The sequence below is a fragment of the Microcaecilia unicolor genome, chromosome 1 (genome assembly GCF_901765095.1).
Source record: "Microcaecilia unicolor chromosome 1, aMicUni1.1, whole genome shotgun sequence".
NCBI classification, from domain to species: domain Eukaryota; kingdom Metazoa; phylum Chordata; class Amphibia; order Gymnophiona; family Siphonopidae; genus Microcaecilia; species Microcaecilia unicolor.
The window spans coordinates 379,034,527-379,059,403 of NC_044031.1; positions in this window are offsets into that span (position 1 = coordinate 379,034,527).

The window sequence follows — 24,877 nt, forward strand, 5'->3', positions numbered from 1 at the left end:
TATCCTTCAAACAGATGCTTCAGGGAGGGGGTTAGGCGCAGTGCTGTCCCAAGAGCATGAAGGGGAGGAACACCCGGTGCTTTATTTAAGTCGGAAGCTCCTGCCTCATGAGGAACATTACTCCACCATAGAAAAGGAGTGTTTAGCCATACGATGGGCAGTGCAGGAGTGTAGTGTCTATTTAGAAGGGAGAAAATTTAAGTTGGTAACGGACCATGCTCCCCTGAAATGGTTGAATGTAATGAAGAATAATAATGGGAGACTAATGCGATGGTACTTAGCATTGCAGCCTTTCCAATATGCTGTGGAGCATCGTCCCGGGCGATGTTTAGGAAATGTTGATGCTCTGTCCCGGGTGGAGGAGGAGGAGGAAAAAGAATGCGGGGGTAGAAATTTAAGGGGGGGGGGGTATGTAAAGAGTATGTAGGACAGGCCCCAAAGGAACCCTGGGATAGGCCAGAATACCCCCGTTATAGGCAGGCATTCCCCAGGAAAAAACTAGAAATAAAGAACTACAACTCCCAGCATGCCCCAAGGGAGACCGGGGATAAGAGAAACTATGTGCATTCCCAGGAGTCTCCAGAGGAGGGCCGCAGGGGAAGGAATAAGGCTGATTCTCCAACCTGGTGGAAGAGGTGGTGGAACAGGTGGGTGGAGAAAGAAGAGCCACCAAAGAGCTTTAATGAAAGAAAGGGTGAGCAGCTGGGAGAAGGGCGGGGCGAGGAGAATCTGGATTGGGCTCCTGAGGAGAGAGAGGGGGAGAGTGAGCCTTGCCCTATGGAGTTGACTGAATCGGAGAACACCCTGGAAGAGCCGATGGACTTTTCAGCTCTGGCTCAGCGAAAGCCAAGGAAGTAGCGGGGCCAAGCCGGGTCAAGCGGGAGGAGGTCAGGTAGGAGTATGACTGACCAAGAGGGTGGGACCCTAGGCTTTGAGCCCGCGCAAAGCCATTACTGTGTGTTTTGAAAGTCTGGCTAAACTGAGCTGTGTTTTGAAAGTTTGGCCTAAAATTGAACTGTGTTTTTGAAAGCCTGGCTAAATTGAGCTGTGTTTTGAAAGCTTGGCTAGAACTGAACTGTGTTTTTGAAAGCGTGGCTAGACCTGAACTGTGTTTTGAAAGCCTGGCTAAACTGAGCTGTATTTTGAAAGCTTGGCTAGAACTGAACTGTGTTTTTTTTTTGAAAGCCTGGCTCAATTGAGCTGTGTTTTGGAAAGCTTGGCTAGAACTGAACTGTATTTTGAAAGCCTGGCTAAACTGAGCAGTGGGGTAAAGCTTGGCTAAAAGTGAACTGTGTTTTGGAAAACCCCGCTACACTGAACAGGGTATTTTTTTCTTTTTTTTTTTATTATTTGCTGCTACTCTTCCCCAGGAGGGAGGGAGAGGAAGCAGCTGTGAAAGCCTGGACTGGGAAACTAACCGGATTGAGAAAGGTGAATGATAACTGTGCTTTGTTTTGTGTTTTGGTGCCACAACTGAGTGAAGGAGGGAAGCCCCTCCTAGGCAATAAAAAGCTTCATTGTGCTGAGAAAAAAAAAAAGAGCAGTACTGGAAGGTGTTCTTCAGGTTGTGGAGAGCTGCAACCGCTGAGGGAAGAGGATCCACTTTACAATATATATATATATACATACACACACATTTTTATCTGATCCAGCAAAATCAATAATTCTGACAATTAAATTCATATCATGCTACAGGTGTATAAATGAGGGATCCTGTGTTTCGCCCAGTAGGGCTGTATCAGTGGTTATAATATGATCTTCACTGCCAAAGGCTAGGTAAAAGATGTATGCTATAATCCAATATAGGTAGTTAAAAAGCGATAGCGTTATCAAAGTATTGATGTGCCGGTGCATGCTGTTATTCCAATGGGACACAATTTGAATAGAACATGTGCTGGTTTTTTTTTACACTACGGTGCGGTCCATGATCGCTTTTTAACTACCTATATATATTGGATTATAGCATACATATTTTGGCAGTGACGATCATATTATAGTCCCTGACACAGCCCTACTGGGTGAAACATGGCCTGTGTCGGGCAATACACTGCTTTATTAATAAAGATTTTGTATATCTACTATCGACTTGTGTTTCCTTCTTTCCACTTTGGAGTCTGTGGATCGTTTGCCTTGTTGTTTCTTGGGACCCTTAAATGAGGAATCCTTCCATGCACCTTCCCCTGTGCATGCCCCATTGCATTTCTGCGCTAAGCAAGCTGCATGCTGAAGTTATAACATACCACTTAGCTCTGAACGAGCACTTGTGCATGTAACTGAAACAGCCTTGTGTATAAATGCTAGATATTCTATAATTTACACACACAGTTGGCATCTAACTTTTGGTGACCTGTTATAGAATGAATGGGACTATGTTTTATGTGCATCAGAGAGAAGATAAAAAGCTGTACTGTAGTTTGACTGCTAAAGAAAGTGCAGCAGGAGAGAAATCTGGTGCCTGCTGGTGGTGGAGGACAGGCATTCTGATTAGAGGTAAAATCACTGATTAGGAAATACCTTGAAAGCTCTGTAGTAAGTGCTGATGCAGTACAATTTCTGAGGAGTACTGTAAAAGTAATCACAAATAAAGCATCTCCAGATGTTAATCTGGACATGGAGTGGGAAGTAAACATTGAGAATAGGAATTCATCTCATATTATTTTGTCAGAATTACTGAGCTGGAAATAATACACATCTGTGGCACAAGTACAGGTTGGAAAAGGATTAACCATTTCTCTTAGTTCAATGTGAGATGTAAAATAGATCTGATTACTTGTTGGTGTCTAGTCAAGATCCAACATGCCATCAAGAATGGTCCTGAAATTAGTGTTGCATGGATGCCCTTATTCCTAGGTACTTGGAGGAGGGGTGCACATGTGTCTGAAATTAAAGAGCAGATATGAAATCTGTACTGAAAGAAGTGAAACAATGCCCCCTCCATCCATCCATGTCCAGCAATTCTCCTCTCTCCCCTGCCCTCCCCTCCTCTCCATGTCCAGCGATCTCTTCTCTCCCCCTGCCCTTCCCTCCCATCCATGTCCAGCGATTCTCCCTGCCCTCCCTCAGCTCCCCAACAGCACCCCCTCTGTGTGTTTAACTCTTTTACTTTCAGGCGCAGTGACGGCAGTGAAGAAGACAACACAGGTGGACTCGCCTCCAGCTTCTCCGTTCCCTGCGATGATGTATTTCCTGTTTCTGTGAGGGAGGGACACTGTGTGAGGGAACGGAGAAGCTGGAGGCGAGCCCACTGCGTTGTCTTCTTCACTGCCGTCACTGCGCCTGAAAGTAAAAGGGTTAAACGCGCAGGGGGGGGGGGGGAGGAGCGGAGAGGTGGGCTGTTGGTCGGGGAGCTGAGTCCGGGAAGGAGGGGCCATCAGAGAGCTGCCTGCTGCGTTGCACCGGGCCGGCCCTGCATTTGGGGGGTAATGCCCCCTTGCCCCCCCCAAAAAACTATGCCCATGGTGGGTAGCCAGTTATATCACGTATATATAACCAGTTAGCCACTAAGAGCTGACTAGGAATATTCAGTGGGAAATAATCAGTTATCAGTACTTCAATCAAAATTGAGATATCAAGACTTGAATATTCCAAAGAACAAAATACAAAAAGATCTTATCCAAAAGACAGTGGACAAAAATGTACAACTGGGAAAAGGGAAATGACCTCAGAAACTACTGCTGACATTAGTATGTATTTGTCTACTTAGCGATAATGTGGTTGAATTTCATTCACTGGTCCAAAAACCCTTAAAATTGTATTCATTTTTCAAACTTTCTTCTTATCTTCATTCTAACCACAATATTTGTAATTTAAATAATCAAGCTTGCACTTATCTTAAAAAATTCAGTCCAGTGGGTCCCGTTTCACCCAATTATCAGGCTTTTGCAGGGATATGTCTCTCCTGCTGCATCTGAGGGGAGAGAATGATGGTGGGTTCTGAGGTCCTTTCTCTTAATTATAAGTAAACAGTTGTACATTTTGTTCACTGTCTTTTGGATAAGACCTTTTTGTACTTTATACTTTGTTCTTTGAGATAACTAGCTATCCCCCCGCTGAATATTCACAGATAGCCAATGAAATGCTATTTAACTTAACTGGCCAGAAGCTCTTTCCTGGCTGGTTACATAGTACAGAATATCGGGGGGGGGGGGGGGGGGGAAGGGGTATTTGCCAAGGCCAGAGGTCTTTGATGGTCAGTAACTGATTGTATCTTTAGGGTATCCATAATAAATATGCATGAGACAGATTTGCATGCCCACTACCTCCAAAGTATGTAGATCATGCATATTCATTAGGAATATCCTGAAAACCTGACTGGTTTGCAGCCTTTAAGATCTAGAATTTGAGTCCCCTAGTCTAGGCAATGTTCTTGAAAAAAAGAGATAATAGTAGTTGAAGAAATAAGGTAATTAGAAATCAACTACAAGAAACCTAGAAGATAATATTCAGCCTGTGACAGTCAGCATTTTTCTAAGGACTGGATATTCAATGCCATTCTTGGGTAGCTAACTGGACATAGTTGGGACAACATTATTTGCAGTCCAACATGCACCATTAGCTGTCCAGGCACTGGCATAGAATATCTGCAGTGTTTGGATAACTTCTGGGTCCTTCATGACTCTGCTGGTATTAGGATCCAGCTGTAAGGATCCTTTTAGGACCCTCACTAGCCCGGTGTGACCGTGACCATACCAACTTAGTGTAGAGAGGAGATGTATATCATTTGGTTACAGCATCCTCTTCTTGGAAGACTATAATGGTGATGCCTGCTCCTGTGTAAGCCAGAGAACCCTATGGTGCATGTAGAATTTAGTTGGTGGATTTCTGTGGATTTACTGATAGAAGCAATGTATGTTTTAGCCTTTAGGCCTATTTTGTTTACATCCAGTGTAAAGCCTTTCCTGAGTTTTGAATTTATGTCTCGTGTGAAGTGAATGTGAAATATAAAGGATTTACCCAATCTTCCAACTCCCACTGAATTAAGGAGTGGAGCAGCAGCTTAACCCTTAGATCCAAAGGGACAAGGGAAGAGAAGCCTCACTCTGGAGCTGGCCCTCTGGAGGAGGTATTGAATGCAAGAATTTCTATTTAGAAGTCTGTGTGGAAGAGGATATCTAAAGAGAGAGAGAGAGAGTGAACAGAAAGGGTTTACCCAATAACTAGGAACCCTCTATTTTCCAAAGACACAGAGAAATTGTGCAGAAGGAAAAAAAAGTTTGCCCAGTAACCAGGAAACCCCTATTTTTCAAAAACATTAGTATTTAATAAAAAAAAAAAAAATCACAGACACAGATAAAAGATGTGTGTGCAATACTACAATGTTTAAAGTAGGAGTGGGCAATGATTTATTTATTTTCTGCATTTGTACCCAACATTTTCCAACGTAATGGTCGGTTCAATGTGTCTTACAGTTGTCTAAAAGTAGATAGGTTACAATCAGTGTTTTTTTTGTGCCGGTACGCACTGATACGGTGTACCGGCACCTTTTTTGTGAAGCTCCCTTCCGTTTGTGCACCCGTGCCCTCCCTCCCTCCTTCCCTCAGCTCCCCGACGTTCCTTAAAATCTTTAATTTACTCAAAGTCGCGGCGAACCGGCAGTAAAAACAGCTGGCAGGCAGGCTTGCCTCTTTATCGCTTCCCTTCCCTCAGCGCGTCCCGCCTTCCTCTGATATAATTTCCTTTCTGCGAGGGCGGGAAGCGATGAGGAGGCAAGCCTGCCTGCCTGTCAGCTGTTTTTACTGCTGGTTCCCCGCGACTTTGGGTAAATTAAAGATTTCAAGGAAAGTCGGAGAGCTGAGGGAGAGTGGGGGGGGGGCAGCTGAGGGAGGGTGGGGGCTGGTGCTTGAACAAATCACTGGACATGGAGGGGATGGAGGGCAGGGGAAGAGAGGAGAATTGCTGGACATGGATTTGAGGAGAAGGCAAGGAAGAGAGAATTGCTGGACATGGATAGGAGGAGAGGGCAGAGGAGAGAGGCGACATGCTGGACATGGATGGGAGGAAAAGGCAGGGAAGAGAGAATTGCTGGATATGGATGAGAGGGGAAGGCAGGGGAGAGGAGAATCGCTGGACATGGATGGCAGGGGAGGACAGGAGGCAAAGGAGAATCACTGGACATGGATGAGAGGGGAGGTCAGGGGAGAGAGATTTGCTGGACATGGATGGCAGGGGAAAACAGGAGGCAGAGGAGAATCGCTGGACATTGATGAGAGGGGAGGGCAGGGGAGAAAGGAGACATGCTGTACATGGATGGGAGGGGAGGGCAGGGAAGAAAGGAGACATGCTGTACATGGATGGGAGGGGAGGGCAGGGGAGAGAGGAGAATCACTGGACATGGATGGGAGGGGAGGGCAGGGGAGAGGAGAATCGCTGGACATGGATGAGAGGGGAGGGCAGGGAAGAGAGAATTGCTGGACATAGGTGGGATGGGAGGGCAGGGGAGAGAGGAGAATCGCTGGACATGGAGGGTGGGCAGGGGATAGAGGAGAATCGCTGGACATGGATAGCAGGGGGGGACAGGGGGCAGAGGAGAATCGCTGCACATAGATGAGAGGGGAGGGCAGGGGAGAGAGGAGACATACTGGACATGGATGGGAGGGGAGGTAATTGAAGAGAGATTCGCTGGACATGGATGGAAGGGGAGGGTAGGGGACAGAGGAAAATTGCTGGACATGGATGGCAGGAGAGGACAGGGGATAGAGGAGAATCGCTGGACATGGGAGGGGAGGGCAGGGGAGAGAAGAGTCATGCTGGACATGGATGGAGGGGAGGAAAGACAGGAAGGAGATGCACATGGATGGGAGGGGAGGGCAGGGGAGAGAGGAGAAATGCTGGAAATAGATGGCGAAGAGAGCAGGAGATAGAGAATTGCTGGACATATGGATACAGGGGAGGGAAGAGAGAGGAGAAATGCTGGAGGGGAGGAGAGAGGAGAAGTGCTGGACATGGAAAGAAAAAAGACCATGCACATGGATGGAGATGAGGGAAAGGGAAGAGAGGAGAAAAACTGCACATGGATGGAGAAAATAGGCAAAAGCTGGATCCACGTTATACATCCTCCAGTCAATTCCATGGAGGAGGACCCAGCTTTTACTTATAGATGTAGGGCAAGAAATGAAGAAGAAGAAAGGAGGAAAGTAAAGAAATATATGGAAAGGAAGCCCTGGAAACGGAGTTAAGAGAACAGATAGAGAGCAGCAGAATCAGAGACTGGGACCAAAATGGATAGAAAAACAAAGTCACCAGACAACAAAGGTAGAAAAAAATCATTTTATTTTCATTTTAGTGTTTGGAATATGTCCAATTTGAGAATTTACATCTGTTGTCTCAATTTATACTGGGTATACTTGAGTTGTAACAGCTTACAGAAATTATTTATAATGAAAAAAAACCACGTTATTTTTTTCTCCTATACTAGTATAATATTTTCATTGATGTCTGTTTATATGCGCCATGGCTGGTATAAGGGGTGTGGCTAATGTGGGTGTGGCTATAATAGGGGTGGAGTTATTGTCATTACTCCCCTCTCGTGCTTTAGTGCGCAGTGTCTCTGAATACCCAAAATTACTTTCAGCATCCAGATTCACCTCACCAAGAACGGGAGAAGCAGACAGTTCACTAATCTCACCTCATATTCTCAAAAAAAATGAGGGGAAAATTAAACTAAATTTGGATTAATCCTGCTTTTGAATGAACCAAATGGATTAATGATTAACAAATACTATATTTTTATTCAGAATAAATGAGATAAGCATTAATCAATTACTAACAGTCCGTAACCCATCAAAATAACAACATTTAAATGCAATAATATGACCCCTTTCTAATATCCCAACCTCCCCAACTTTCAACAATAGCTAAATCTTTATATTTAAGTGCAATGTCAAATTTATTTTACAATCTTATAACACTTTTCTCTCTTTCATAATTCTCCTACTGGTATCGATACCAAGACTTTTATCAGATAAGTATTTGGTTTAAACCCTTTCTTTTTAACTAATTCCTTTCTTTAACTTCCCGTTGTATCTTAACTTTAAAGAATTGATACTTTGTGTCCTATTTCTCCCCTTTTCTCACAGGACCTCGGTGGCAACACAACCCCAGTGACCCATCTCAGGTAAGTATAAATTATTTCTCTGTCCTGTCACTGTGTTGTCACTTAGCTGCAGTTGATTCTGGTGCAGTATCCTCCACGGTCTTTCTTGCGTGGGGGCCCAGGTGTTTTCCAGGATTCCATGTCACCGTCACCCTACACCTCACTCTTAACAAAAATAACTGGAAGGAAAACCCTAACTTCCTAACAAACCCCTTTCCCACACTAAATGACAGTTTAAAACACTGGGCAACATTTAACTAAGAAAATTAAAATAACTATACCCTCGCTAATACCCCTGTAACCTTACTTATTTTTCCCTAAACTAATGAGCACTAACATATATATACCTCCTTACACCTTCCACATTCCACCAAAAAAACTCAAAATACTTCCAACTCACCACTTCCCAACATCCAACCTCACACAATGCCCTCCTATCACCAAACTCAACCATCTACCACTTCCAACCTTCTCAAGACCACTCCAGATTCACCACATCAGCCACACCACCAAAAACACTACCTTTCACCTCCACAATCACCAGCGCTCTCCCAACTGTCCAACTGACCGTTACCTGGGAGACGGCTGCTTGGCTTGGGATTCCGAACCCAGCCAGCCAATCCCTAGTCCTGCTCAACATTCTGAATCCTCCTGCTGACAAGCCGAATGTTGAGCAGCACTGCTCAATCCCCATTTTAATTGAAAAATCCCCATATAAATCAATGGGAAATTCTTCAATTAATTTAAAACACCTATAAATTTTCATCAAATTACCCCAAATTTCCCATGCCAATTAAACCTCCCATCCTCTATTAAACTGCGTTTTAAAAATTTTAAAAATCTCAACATTTAACCCCCGCCACACAACAATGTTCTAAAAATCCCTGTAAAAATTCCCCAAAAATGTAAAACCTATTTCAAAAATTTTAATATTCCCCTCTGAACCTACTCTGTCGAATTTAACCAATTAACCCTTAATTAACCCCTTTAAACCAGACCCCTCCCAAATGACCCCCTTAAAATATTCAAATTCAAAAATTAACATACCACAAAAATCCCAAAAAATTCCCCGTCCCCAAATCCAAAAACAGAATGTAAAATTCATTAACCGATTAATTTCTAAAAATCAAAAGCTGCACTAATACAATTTAAAAATTAACTAATTTAAATTTTGGGCCAAGAAACCCTTACCTGTTTTCCCGATTTTCCTCCCATGTGTGGGCTACCGTTGGTTCTGGTCCCCGACGTCCACAGCCAAAACCGGAAACAAAAACAAAAAAACCTCCGAAGCCGGCCCAAAATTTAGTCCCCAGCTTCGGCCTAAACGGGGAAATTTGCGTTCCTGATTCGTGCATGAGGCTCGCTGTCTCATGCACGCGCGCGCACGATACTCCTCGTCCCGGCGCTGCTGCTTCTCATAGCACTGCTTCACTGCTGCTTCGGCAGCACTGCCTCCCAACACAAACGGCCCGGTAGGGCCCGAAGATACCGGGAATGCCTCGGTCCTACCAAACGGAATCGTCTCCGGGAGCAAAAAAAAAAAACACGAACGGGCCCAAAATCGGCCCCGGAATCGCCTGCCTCTCTTCCAGCGCTTCACTCCCGGAGACGTGCTCTGGGAGCAAAAAAAACAAAATCGCGGCGCTTCCACAGCGCCTCACGGACCCGATGACCAGCCCCTGCTCCCCCCCGGGAGCCCGAACTTCGGAGGCAAAACGGACCCCCAGGTAAATATTTTTTATTTATTTTTTCCTTTAACCCCTAACCCCTGTTACATTATATGTGGTGACCCCCGCCCATAATGAGTACCGGCACCTTTTTTTCTACAAAAAAGGCACTTACAATTATAAAGGTTCAATGAGGTATACATTTCTCTTGTAGTTATCAAGTTACAGTATGGTTTACATTTATCTTTTGTCAGACTAGTTACGTGTAGTACTGCTGTTTGAGGTGACGGATGCTTAGTTCAGTTCTGTCTATTTTTATGATTCTGGAGTATTTCCTTTGATCTGTTTTGCTATGTGGCGCCATCAGAAAGGAATTTTCTGAAGAAGTGGGCTTTCAAGTGTTTTCAAAATAGTAGGTAATTGTTCATGAGTTTTAGGTCTCTCGGTCGTGTGTTCCAGAGTTTGGTGCAGATGTATGAGAAGCTGGTAGCGTATGTAGATTTCTATTTTAAGCCTTGACATCTAGGGAAGTGGAGGGTTAGGTAGGATATCTTGCCCCTGGTTATGTTGCATATTGGTAGGTCTATTAGGCTGGTCATGTAGCTTGGTGAGAGGCTGGTTTATTCTGTAGACTAGGGAACAGATCTTGAAGGCTATGCATGCTTTGATAGGTAGCCAGTGTAATTTTTGGAGAAGAGTTCTAGTGCTTTCAAATTGTTTTTTTCTGACTATGAGTCTCAGTGGCGTAGCCACAGGTGGGCCTGGGTGGGCCGGGGCCCACCCATCAGTAGCACATGTTTAGCAGTAGCTGGTGGGGATCCCAAGCTCCGCCAGCTGAAGACTTCCCCCTGATGGTAATGAAAACGCTATTCTCTATGATACTGGCACCTGCACATGCTCAGTTTTCAGTGTATGCCTGCTACAGATGGCCAAGGTGGAAAGAAGTGTTTTCCCACCAGCTGAGATATTTTTTCGTGGTGGTGGGGGAGGGAGAACACTTGGTGCTCACCCACTTCTTGCCCAGGCCCAACCAAAATCTGTTGTCTGGCTACACCCGTCTTGCTGCTGTATTTTGAGTTGTTTGTAATTTCTTTTTTTTTTTTTTTAACTCATGTTTATTGAACATAATATACAAACCAGGATATTACTTTGACACATCAGGCAATGCATACAATACCAAACATATCCTTATTAATTTCAAACAACAATAGTAAACATTTTATGATGTTTTCTCCCATCCCCCATCTCTCTCCCTCCCCCCCCAACCTCAGGAATTTAGCACTCTACTACGAGCCACTGGAGTCAAAGTGTCCCAAAACGGTGCCCAGACAGAGCAAAATTTGTCTCCCCTGGACCCTGCAAGATCAGTAATTCCACTACGTTCAAATGAACACATGTAAATCATCGCCGATCGCCAATGTGATACTGTTGGAATGTCTGGAGTCAACCACAGTTGTAAAATTAGTTTTTTTGCCATCAACACAGCTCTATGCAGAAACCCTTGAGAACCTGGCCTGGCCGCTCCCCACATGTTGTAGACACCAAACAACTGACCTGGAGAAATGCGCCACCTTGTGCCCCACATCGAGGAAACTTGCAGCGCTAATAACTTCCAAAACTTCTGAATACATACACAGTTCCAAAACATGTGGCCCAGGTTTGCATTGTCTTTCCCACATTTAGAGCATACATCTGAATCTCGCAGGGTGGCTCGGAACGCTCTTCTCAGTGACACGTGAAGACGAAACAGAAACTTATATTGTAATTCCCACCAGCAAGCATTTTCTGTCAGTTTGTATGTACCTATCAATGTATTTTTGATACTCTCCGGGCTCACCGAGAAGGCCAGTTCTTTAGTCCATTGTTGTGCCATCCGGGTGAAGTCTGTGGACTGTAAATGCTCTCTTAAATGTGAATGAAAGTACTTCAGCGGAATCTTTCCCTGTGCCTCAAGAGCAAACATTGAATTTAAACACTCCCAAACTGTTACAGATAAATCTTTCTTAGGTAATGAGTTAACATAGTGGCTTAACTGTATAAATGCAAAAGGATCCCTCTTTCCCAGGTGGAATTCTCCACTGATATCAGACAGAGTTTTCATCCCTCCCTGTTCGGACACCACATGACTCAAATAGGTAACACCCTTAGACCTCCAGTCTCTAAAAGTCCTAGAAGAGTCTCCCACCAGAAACTCTGGATTACCTCTTATAGACAGCAATGGGGACACTGATCCATTCAAGGTAAAGAACTTGCAGAGCCACCTCCACGTCTGTCACAAGGGATTGAGTATAGCGGAAGCCATACCCAGATCAGGGCACCGCCCCCTCGCCTGGTGAAGCCAGCTGGAAAAATGCAAAGGTTCAAACCAACTAGTCTCAGCAGCCGTGAGGGAAAAATGCTCAGTGGCACGGAACCAGTCTGAAATGTGGCGCATGCCACTAGCCACCGAGAACATACGTAGGTCCATCAATCCCAACCCACCCTGGGCTTTTGGCAGAATTGCCCTGTTCATTGTCATGCATGCCCTTTTCCCCTGCCACAAAAACGCATTTAACTTTGTCCTCAGCCATTTGTCATCTTTTGAAGTAAGGAACATGGGCAAAGTTTGGTAAGCATAAATCCATACAGGGAACAAGACCATATTGTAGAGTGCTACCCTGCCCATCAGAGAAATGGGCAGATCCTGCCAGTTCAACAACGATTGCACCACCCTCCTTTTTAAGTGTACCATATTCCTCTCGTATTGGAATCCTCACTCCCAGATACGTCACCTCCTCCTGCACCCACTGGAGTGGAAAAGAGTCTCCTCAGTCCCCGCATATCCTCTCTATTGAAGGCAAAGCAACAGATTTCTTTAAATTCAACGATAGTCCAGAATATAGCCCAAACTCATCTATAGCTGCCAAGACTCTATTTAAAGAATTGTGAGGATCAGTCAAGGTCAAAAATATGTCATCCGCGAAGGACAAAACTTTTACCGAGTGATTTGGCAATTGAACTCCCGCAATATCTGGGTTGACCTCGATGGTCCTTAATAAGGGCTCCAAATATAACAGAAATAAAAAGGGAGAAAGGGGACACCCCTGTCTCGTTCCTGCTTCTATTTGGATCGGAGGGGATTTAGATTCATTGACTAAAATTCTGGCTACTGGGTCTCTGTAGAGTATCTTTACAGCATCTAGAAACCATCCCCCCATACCTATGTAATCTAATACTTGGAATAGGTACCTCCACTGTACTTTATCAAACGCCTTTTCGGCATCTAAACTAACCAGTAAGAAGTCCCAGTCCCTTGCTTGGCAATGTGCAATGGCCAAAAGTACTTTCCGTACATTAAGAACTGAGTTCCGGTTTTTCATAAAGCCTACCTGGTGGGCACCAATCAATGTCCCCATGAAGGGTGAGAGGCGATCCGCCAAGATTCGAGCCAGCATTTTAAGGTCCACATTAATAAGGGAGATAGGGCAGTACGACTCCACCCTATCCCCGGGTTTGCCCGGCTTTGGGATTAAAGTCACTAATGCTTTGTTTCCTCCCCTTGGGAGCCCCCCTTGTTCTATCACCTCCTCAAAATACTCAATTAGAGGGCCAATAAACTGTGGCGGGAGAGTCTTATAGTACTCCGCCGAGAACCCATCAGGACCCGGCGCCGACCCCAGTGGTAAAGATCTTAATACCCTCTGCACTTCTTGGGCCTGTAGCGGTTTTGAAAGCGCCTCCCTAGCAGATAGGGAAAGCCGGGGAAGCCCAGCATCCCTCAAATAGTCTTCCACTATCATGTCTGTTATGTCCCCCTTCCCAGAATATAAATTAGAAAAATAGGAGTGAAATTCTTTAACAATCCCTTCCGTGGTACTAATTCTAGCCCCATTGGGGGATGTAACCGATGTAATCAGTTTTCTACGCCCCCGGATTCTCACCATCTGGGCCAGAAGCCTTCCCGGCCTATTCCCATATCTGCGGAAATTAAACCCTCTTGCTGTGAAACTTTTCTGAGTTTTTTCGTGGATTAGGGAGTCTAGGGCCACCTTCGTGGAAGACCAAAGATCACGGGTTTCCAATGTGGGTCTTTGTAAATACCCTTTTTTGGCCTGGCGTAACTGGTGCTCTAAGTGAACTATACCCGCTGAAAGTTTCTTATTTCTGGCACTCATGTATGCTATCGTAGCCCCCCTCAGCACTGCCTTCGACGCTTCCCAAAAAACTAATGGGGACTCACATGACTCTAAGTTAAATTCTACATATTGCTCCCATTGGGCTACAATATATTCTTTAAATTTTTGATCTTGGTATAAAAAGGATGGAAATCTCCAAGCAGAACCCCCTATACCCGTGGATGGGAACCTCATATCAACCCAAATCAACGAGTGGTCAGTGACCTCCATGGGGCCTATCACAGCCTGCGTGACTCTGGCAAATAACGAGTGATGAACCAATATATAGTTCAATCTCGACCATGATTGATGTACTCTGGATTGGTGAGTGTAATCATTTTCTGATGGGTGAAGCAGCCTCCAGGGGTCGATCAGATCTAAAGAATGATACAATGACTGAAGTCCCCCTCCCCCCCCCCCCCCCCCCCCCGTGCCTCACTCTGTTACCTTCCCGCGGTCCTATCCACCCCCGGGTCCATGAACTGATTAAAGTCCCCGGCCCACACCCAGGGGGCGTCCGAGTATCGCAGACCCAGAGATATCAAGGATCTGAAAAACACAGGAGAGTGAGAGTTTGGGCCGTACACAGCACATAAATACATTTTTTGCCCCGATAGAGTTAGCTGCAGAAGAATCACCCTGCCCTCTTGGTCTTTGTATATCAACCTGGGATCACAGAGCAGCCCCTTCCTAATCAGAATCACTACACCACCTCTTTTGGCTCCCGAAGAAGAATAGAAACAGTCCCCCACCCATTGCCGCTTAAGTTTTTCATGCTCCTGATCTGTCAGTTTCGTCTCCTGGAGACAGGCAATAGAGACTTTATGCCGTTTCAGTTGCGCCAATATCTTGGTTCGTTTAATCGGAGATAAAATTCCCGATACATTCCAAGACATCAAGCGCACCCGAGCTCTACCAGAGTTCCCCGCTATATCCAGGCATGTCCCCGTTACACCATTTCTCCTCCCCAAGGAGCCCAGCCCTTCTCCCCGGGGTAATTAAGTTTCTGCATAAAGAATACCGGCTCCAGCTGCAATCCCAATATAATCTGCACAAATTCCTGAAGTTATTTCCCTCCCCCCCCCCGATCTACCCCCCCTCCCCTCCTTCCCTTTGCCACCCTTCTTGCCCCCCCTACCCTGTCTAAACATGTCGTTCCCGTCATTCACAACGGGAATGGGTCACTTCCATGCTAAAGGCCCCCCCGCCATATCCAAACAAGAAATACCAAACTCCAGCCCATACATATGTTTATACATACAAAAGCTCAAATACCTGTTACAGCCTAGTTTATTAGTCCCTCACACTTTTTGAAGCAATGTCTTTCAAGTGTCTGCGGCTGTGCCTTCCGCATTGAGCTGTTCACTTTCCAATTTTTTCACATAAGCAGCAGCTTCAGCAGCACTGGAGAAAACCTGCCAACCATTGCCCTTTTTAATTTTCAAAATTGCAGGATAAAGGAGCATGAATTTGACTTGCTGAGCATGTAGTCGCTGACACACTGGATTGAATTGTTTCCTTTTATCTTGTAAGGCAGATGAGTAATCCTGGAAAATTCGTATTAGCTTCCCTTCATATTTTGTAGCTTCTCTCTTCTGGCGGTATCCCCGCAAGATTTCGTCCTTGTGGATATAATTATGCACTTTTATTAGGACTACACGCGGTGACTGGCGGCCATCTTGTAGTCGGCCCACTCGATGAGCCCGCTCTAAGCACAGCGGGCCCATGCTATCTGAGAGGGCAAATTCCCTCTTTAGCCACTGCTCCAGCTCCGTAGCCAGGAATCTGTCACCCACCGATTCTGGAAGCCCCACGATACGAAGATTTGCACGCCGAGATCTGTTCTCCAGATCATCAACTTTGGTCAGTAGGTTTTCAATTGTGGTTTCTTGCTTTTTTATCCGAGCCGCCATTGGGGCGCACATGTCTTCTAGCTCAGAGACACGACGCTCTGTTTCGCCAGTCCGTGCTGTGGTTTCTGACAAAGAAGATGTTAGGGTGGCAATTTGCGCCGACAGCTGCGCGAGCCTTGGTTCCAATGCTAGGCTTACTGCTTCCGTGATTTGCTTTAATTGTTCCGGCGTGAAGACGAAACTTTCGCATTTTACCGGCTCATCTTCTCCGCTCGGTGCTTTCAACTTGTCTTTCTCCCGTTTTCCGCCACGGGTTGGCAAACCTTTGCCTTGCGATTCCACAAATTTATCCATGGATCCCTCACCCGCCTCTAGTAGCAATATTCAGGCTTGAGTTCAATAGTTTGCAAGTTAAAATTGCATAAATTTGACGGTTGGGCCTAAGAGAGCACAGAACCACATCCTTCACTCTCTAGTGCATCACGTGACCTCGTTTGTAATTTCTTTAAGATTTATTCCTTACATCCTATATAAATTCCATTGTAGTAGTCAGCGTGGGCAAGTACCACAGTTTGGACAAGGTTTCAGAATACAGCTCTTGGAAAGTAGTGTTCTATATGTTTTTATTTTATTTTTGTTACATTTGTACCCCGTGCTTTCCTACTCATGGCAGGCTCAATGCAGCTTACATGGGACAATGGAGGGTTAAGTGACTTGCCCAGAGTCACAAGGAGTTGCCTGTGCCTGAAGTGGGAATTGAACTCAGTTCCTCAGTTCCCCAGGACCAAAGTCCACCACCCTAACCACTAGGCCACTCCTCCACTCAAGTGCTTGAGTTTCCACATTGTGTGAAACATTTTCTTTGTAGTGTCTGCTGCCTGGTAGGCAAGGAACAGGTTGTGATCTATAGTGATTTGTAGGATTTTCAGTTTGTCTGCTACTGGGAGAGGTGAACCTTTGGCGTTGATGGTTGTAAAGTGTTTGGTATTGTGAGGAGATGAGAGTATCAGGCAGTGTGTTTTTTTTTCCCTATTTAGTTTCAGCTTCAAGGCCGCTGCCCAGGATTCCATGATGTTTATGCTGTTTGTGATTCTGGATGTAATTTCAGATGGGTCATTCTTGAAGGAGATAAAGATAGATACATCATCGGCATAGATGAACAGGTTGAAGCCTTGTTTGGATAGAGATCTGGCTAGGGGTACCATCATTAGGTTGAATAGTATTGCACAGAGTGGTAATCCCTGGGGGACTCTGCACTCCACTTTCCACGCTGGAGATATTTCTGAGTTTGACTTCATTTGGTAAGATCTGGTGGTCAGGAAACCCATAAACCATGCAAGTACCTTCCCTCTGATTCTGAATTTGTTGAGCATTCTTTGTAGGATTTGGTGATCAACCATGTCAAATGCACTAGACATGTCAAACTGAAGAAGGAGAATGTTTTTTCCTACTGAGATCTCTTGTTTGAATTTAGCCAGACGTGCAATCAGCACCGTTCCTGTGCTGTGGTGGGTCCTAAAGCCTAATTGGGATTCGTGTGTTATGGAGAATTTGTTGGTGTAGTCAGTTAGTTATTTTGCCGCAATGCCTTCCATTATTTTTTTTTGTTAGTGGTACGGATGCTACTGGCCTGTAGTTTGAGATATCTTTAGTGTTTTTCTCAGTGCTTTTTTTGTAGAAAAAAAGGTGCCGGTACTCATTGTGGGCGGGGTCACCACACATGGCACCGCCCCTATTATAGCCACACCCACATTAGTCACACCCCTTGTACCAGCCATGGCGCATATAAACAGACATCATTGAAAATATTATACTAGTATAGGAGAAAAAATAATTTGATTTTTTTTCATTATAAATAATTTCTGTAAGCTGTTACAGCTCCAGTATACCCAGTGCAAAATAAGACAAATTCCAAACACTAAAATGAAAATAAAATGATTTTTTCTACCTTTGTTGTCTGGTGACTTTGTTTTTCTATCCATATTGGTCCCAGTCTCTGATTCTGCTGCTATCTGTTCTCTTAACTCCATTTCCAGGGCTTCCTTTCCATTTATTTCTTTACTTTCTTCCTTTCTTCTTCTTTTGTTGCCCTGCATCCATAAGTAAAAGCTGGGTCCTCCTCCATGGAATTGACTGGAGGAGGTATAACATGAATCCAGCTTTTGCCTATTTTCTCCATCCATGTGCAGTTTTTCTCCTCTTCCCTTTCCCTCATCTCCATCCATGTGCATCTTTTTTTTTCTTTCCTCCCCTCCATTCATGTCCAGCACTTCTCCTCTCTCCTCCCCTCCATCCAAGTCAGCATTTCTCCTCTCTCCTAGCCAACACCTCCATCCATCCATGTCCAGCAATTCTCCTCTATCTCCTGCTCTCCTCTCCATCTATTTCTAGCATTTCTCCTCTCTCCCCTCTCATCCATGTCCAGCAATTCTCTCTTCCCTGTCCTCCCCTCCCTGTCCAGCGATTCTCCTCTCTCCCCTCCATGTCCAGCAATTCTCTCTTCCCTGTCCTCCCCTCCCCATCCAGCGATTCACCTCTCTCCCCTCCATGTCCAGCAATTCTCTCTCCCCTGCCCATCCCATGTCCAGCAATTCTCTCTCCCCTGCCCTTCCCTCCCATCCCATGTCCAGCAATCCTCTCTCCCTTGCCCTTCCCTCCCATCCCATGTCCAGCAATTCTCTCTCCCCTGCCCTTCCCATGTCCAGCAATTCTCTCTCCCCTGCCCTTCCCTCCCATCCCATGTCCAGCAATTCTCTCTCTCTTGCCCTTCCCTCCCATCCCATGTCCAGCAATTCTCTCTCCCCTGCCCTTCTCTCCCATCCCATGTCCTGCAATTCTCTCTCCCCTGCCCTTCCCATGTCCAGCAATTCTCTCTCCCTTGCCCTTCCCTCCCATCCCATGTCCAGCAATTCTCTCTCTCTCTTGCCCTTCCCTCCCATCCCATGTCCAGCAATTCTCTCTCTCTTGCCCTTCCCTCCCATCCCATGTCCAGCAATTCTCTCTCCCCTGCCCTTCCCTCCCATATCATGTCCAGCAATTCTCTCTCCCCTGCCCTTCCCATGTCCAGCAATTCTCTATCCCTTGCCCTTCCATCCCATCCTATGTCCTGCAATTCTCTCTCCCCTGCCCTTCCCATGTCCAGCAATTCTCTCTCCCTTGCCCTTCCCTCCCATGTCCAGCAATTCTCTCTCCCCTGCCCTTCCCTCCCATGTCCAGCAATTCTCTCTCCCCTGCCCTTCCCATGTCCAGCAATTCTCTCTCCCTTGCCCTTCCCTCCCATCCCATGTCCAGCAATTCTCTCTCCCCTGCCCTTCCCATGTCCAGCAATTCTCTATCCCTTGCCCTTCCATCCCATCCCATCCTATGTCCTGCAATTCTCTCTCCCCTGCCCTTCCCATGTCCAGCAATTCTCTCTCCCTTGCCCTTCCCTCCCATGTCTAGCAATTCTCTCTCCCCTGCCCTTCCCTCCCATGTCCAGCAATTCTCTCTCCCCTGCCCTTCCCATGTCCAGCAATTCTCTCCCTTGCCCTTCCCTCCCATGTCCAGCAATTCTCTCTCCCCTGCCCTTCCCATGTCCAGCAATTCTCTCTCCCCTGCCCTTCCCTCCCATTATTTCCAGCGATTCTCCGCCTCTCCCCTGCCCTCCCATCGACGAGCAGCGATTTTTCCGTCCCTCCCCTGCCCTCACCTCTCCCATATCCAGCGATTCTTCGTCCTCCTTCACTGCCTGCCAGCCAGCATCGGACGCAGAAGCGAACGGTGCAGGCAGCGATTGGCTGGCAGCCAGGGTTGCCAGGTGGAAAATTTTTTTCCCACCCAATCCCGCACAAGAAACAGCCCAAAACCCGCCCAAACACAAACCCCGCCCCTGACACCCCCACCCCCGCGTCATCACCCCGCCCCCGCCGTCATCAACCCCGCCCCCGCCGTCACCGGCCCCGCCTCCTCCGTCACCGGCCCCGCCTCCCACGTCATCGGCCCCGCCCAAAACGTCACTAACCCCGCCCTCCGCGGCCGAAAAAAAACCCGCCCTGAAGCCCAAAAACCAGCCCAAAAAACCGCAACCCGCCGCGGGCAAAAATTTCCCGCGGCAGGTCGCGGAAAACCGCCCAATTGGGCGGTAAAACCGCCCACCTGGCAACACTGCTGGCAGCGTCGTAGCTTCCCTCTGCAAGTCCCGCCTACAACTTCCTGTTTACGCATAGGCGGGACTTGCAGAGGGAAGCTACGACGCTGCCAGCCAATCGCTGCCTGCACCGTTCGCTTCTGCGTCCGATGCTGGCTGGCAGGCAATGAAGGAGGACGCTGGGGGACGAAGAATCGCTGGAAATGGGAGAGGTGAGGGCAGGGGAGGGACGGAAAAATCACTGCACGTCGATGGGAGGGCAGGAGAGAGGCGGAGAATCGCTGGAAATAATGGGAGGGGAGGGGAGGAGGAGAAAAAAGTGCCGGTACGCCGTACCGTTGCGTACCGGCACAAAAAAAGCACTGGTTTTTCTTGATGTCTTTTGGGAATGTTGTGAGCAGAATGTTGTGAACAGTATGTTACCCTTGTCCATTGGGAATTGACCTTCCCGGAACATGAAGTTCAGGTGAAATGTGAGTTAGTCGATGAAGTGATTGGGGGGAGCTTTCATGATGTAATTGGGGCATATGTCTAGCATGCAGTATGTGGTGGAAATTTTTCTTAATACTTGTGCTAGTATTTCATTTGTGAGCTGGGCGAAGGTTGTCCATGTCCTGTCTACTGGGAATACTCCTGGAGGTAGTTAAATTCGTCTATGAAGGTTTCAAGATTAGTATCATTCTGAGGTAGGTTTTTCCTTAAATTGATGATCTTTTCTTCAACGCATCTGGCCAGTTCAGTTGCTGATGGAGGATCATCGTTCGTTGTTGTCAGTGATTTGGTGTCAAGTAGGTTGTTTACAAGCATGTATAATTTCTTTGTGTCTGTATAATCCGAAACTATTTGTTCTTTGTAGAACTTCCTTTGGTTTTCTTATTTGATTTTGTACCTTTTTTGTGCTTCTCTCTATGCGGTTGCTGTGGATTCATTTTTGTATTTCTTCCATGTTCGTTCTTGTCTTCTGCAGCAGACTTTTAACTCTTTCAATTCCTCATCGTACTATGGGACTGTTTTGCATTTTTGAGAGGTTTTGGTTAGCATAGGAACTTTTCTTCTAGTACTGTTGTGCATCTTTTGTCCCATTCTGAAAAGAATTGTGTACAGTCAGTTGGTGGTGACCACTGAGTTTCATATATGGAAAACCAGAATTTATTTGCTTCAACATTTACTTGTGATTTGTATGAGGCAGGGGCGTATCTGGAATCCGGCGGTAGGGGGGGCCAGAGCCAGAGAGGGGTGGCACATTTTTGCCCCCCCCGCCGCCGCTGCCGCCGCCGCCGCCTCTCTCCACCCCCTCCCCGCCGTCAACCCTCCCCCGTTGCTTACTTTTGCTGGCGGGGGGCCCCAACCCCCGCCAGCCGAGGTCCGACCCGCAATCTCCATATTTCGTCTTCCTCCGTGGCCATGTGCTTCAAGGAAGTAACGCTGCAGTGCTGATTGGTTGAATCCAGCCGAACTGGATTCAACCAATCAGCACTGCAGCGTTACTTCCTTGAAGCACATGGCCACGGAGGAAGACGAAATATGGAGATTGCGGGTCGGACCTCGGCTGGCGGGGGTTGGGGCCCCCCGCCAGCAAAAGTAAGCAGCGGGGGAGGGTTGACGGCGGGGAGGGGGGCCAGGGTGAAATCTGCAGGGGCCCAGGCCTCTGTGGCCCCACGCAGATACGCCCCTGGTATGAGGTTCTTATCTGTGTTGACCAGGTCCCTTGTTCTTTCCAGTATAGGGTCATGTCTAGCCTGAAGTGCTCGGAATCTGTATACTAGTAGGTCTAGTGCATTACCCTTTATGTGGGTTGTGTTTACTGATGGCCGTTGGAAGTTCCATATTTGAAGGAATTTGTTACATTCTCTACTTTCAGTGTTCTGGTCTTCTAAATGTAGATTGATCTCTCTTATTGTCATTGTGTTTGGGTTTGATACACAAGTGTTTGTAATAAAATCCGTAAAGTTTCCTGGTGGTCTATAGAATAATATGCAGCATAGGTGGATGTGCAGGGATTTATTCTGAATGAGGCAATTTCCAGTTGTGGAGTTATGGATTCTGCTAAGGTTTCCACTGTGAAGGGGGATCCATAGATTAATGCAATGCCTCCTCCCTTTTTCTCGTTTCTGGTCCAGTGCAGAATTTTATAGCTTGGGTGACAGAGATCCGAGATAACAGGGTCTTTTTTGTCATGGATCCATGTTTCATTGAGGAAGATCAGTCCCAGGTCTTCATCCAATATCCAGTCTTTTATTGTTTTGGTTTTATGTACTGCTGATCTAGCGTTGATTTATCCCACTGGTATCGGTAGATATTTGTCCCCTGTTATCGAAACTTTGGAAAATTTCACTATTTGGTGCTTGCTTAGTTTTTTTGGGTTGGTTGGTTCCCTTTTTTTTGCCTTTGTTTGGACTGTTGTTGATTTTCTTCGTTTATTTAGTGATGTTCTATCTTGCTGGAAGGTGGAGTGTCTAGTTGGGTGGTTCAGGTTGCATAGTATTGGGATTATGTTGTTGTCTTCTTGTGTTAGGGCTCCTGTAGTTGTTAGTAGCATTAGGATAGTTTCTTATTGTGCAAGGAGTCAGAAGGTATTTGCTTGGGCCCTATCAGTTGTGGAGGGTGTGTGCTTGTAGTTGTCGTGTGCTTGTCTTTTGTACATTGTACTGTGGAAAAACTAGATTTGTAATCTTTGTGTGCTTCTTTGGTTGTTTTGATGCTGTGGCTGTATTTTATAAGTTATCTTGTGTTTATCCATCTGTGTAGCGTTTCAGGGATAGTAGGTCTTGTGGATGAAGGGGATTAGGAATATTTGTTTTTTGTTTTTTTTTTTTTGGGGGGGGGAGGGGTGGGACAATTTGTTTTACTTGGTGTTCCCCAATCAGGATTCCACATGTGTTGAATTGTCTCGGTTGTTTTTTTTATATAGATTCTAATCACCTGTCGGTGCTATCAGTTTTTTTTATATAGACTCTGAAAATCCCTCTGGTTGGTCTGATTGCCCATCGATTCTATCAGGAAGGGTGCCCCACTTTCGTGGGTTGGCTTTCTCTGGTTACCTTCTTCCCTGTGGCTGTCAGCAGCACCGCTCAACCTGCAGTCTGGGTGTTCATACTGTTCCCTGCACTCAGTGTCTGTCCGGCCACATAGTTGTCAGCTAGGGCTTCTCCGACTGCGATAGTGCTCCCAGGACTGTTGGTCACCGTTCGTTCAGTCCCCATTTGTTGACACTGCTTGGGGGGATGGTGGAACAGGACCTTTCTCTTGGGTCCCCTCTTGTCCACAGGAAGGCGTGGGTGCTGCTCGGTCATGCTGAGATCCAGGCGGTCCGCCTCTTACCATGCTCCGATTCAGCCCAGCTGCCAGGGTCTAGCCGCAAGGGTCCAGGGATGCAGTGTCTAACAGTAGTTATGCTCTTCGGACTCCTGCCTTCCACAGGATGGGTCAGTGGTGATTTGCTGCTGCCTGTCCACTAAGTCAGGGCAACCGGGAGGTCACCAGGTAGCTTTTTACAGGGCTTCACTGTTCAGCGCTCCAGTGCTCCAGTTTGGCCCGGCTGCCAGGATCTAGCCACAAGGGTCCAGGGATGTGGCATCTCTTAGCAACTATTCCCTCCCAACTCCTGCTTTCCACATGGGAGGGGGGGGGGGGGCAGAGGGGATTTGCTGCTGCCTGATAGAGCCAAGAGTGCCCTCCCAGGTAGAGCAGGTAGTAAAAGATTAGAAAAGGTATGCATTTTGGCCCATAAAGTGTAATTCCAACAAAATGTAATACTGAAACTGAAATGAAAATCAATATAGTACTGTAACTTAAACTTTCAAAAGTGTCCTATGCCTTTTAAAATTCTTTTTTATGGTTCAACCAGTTATTCAAACATAACAGCTTGTTAGCATTTTCTGAGTAAGGGCTGCCCTGCGTTTGTTTATAATGTGACCAGCCACAGAAAATAAGCGTTCGCAGGGCACAGTTTTTGCTGGCATTCCAAGATATTTTCTTTCTAAAGATGACAAGGGTGGATAGTTGAATGTCCGGGATTTCCACCAGTTCAAAATATTTTCTTCTCCAGAAAAGACAGGTTCTGATTTGTACCATGAAATTTGGGGGAGGGATTAGTAAACTAAAACTTCATGCATACCATTGAATCTCAAGTCTTTGTGCAGTTGTGTACACTTCAAGTTCTGCCTCCTTCTTAAGAGTAAAATTCTGTGAAGATAATAGGAACTTGCTTTATTTTTTTCCGGCCTACATTATTTGTTCCACAAGTTTCAAAAAACCTCTTATTAACAGGCATAAGTGGTCTACTGTACTAAAAAGGTCCTGGCACTTCTCTCCCACTCCCCTTCTCACCCAGCACTGCTTCAGCCATACCCCTCTCCCTCTCTCTCTCTCCCTCTCTCCCAGTACAGCCCCAGCCCCCATCCTCCCTCCCATCACAGTCCCAGTCCTCTCCCCCTCTCCCAGCACAGGTAAAAGGCAGGAAAGGATGCAATGCACTTGCATTTTCAAAACCCAGCACACGATTTCTGCAGACTCATCTACATCTCTTTCAAAGTTTCAAAGCACGAGCAAAGGCATGTGCTCAGCTTTCTGCCTTGTTCCCTGTCAGCATTTGTTTTCAAACTGCAGCACTATCCTCCTCTCCCCCTCCACCCCCCCCACCCAATATAATGAACGTAAAGTGCAATAATAATTTGGGATTGGGACATGGATTCGATTTCAAACTGATTAAAGCAGGGATTGCAAGGTGGAGACAGGGCCATGCTGATGCGGTAAGCGCCGCCACTGCCCTGCGTCTGCTCACTTGCAAAATCTTTCACCTGAACTTGTGATTCTCCTATCTCCGCTGCCCTCCCCTTTTCATGCAAAGGAGCAGTATTAATTGAGGCAGTTATGCTCTTCAAGTTACGTGAAAATACAACCAGATTGCTATTTATGCTTCGGTTTGGGGCTAGCTCCTCAGTCAGGGTGAGTTTCAGAGCTTGAAACAGCATTCAAATTAAAGA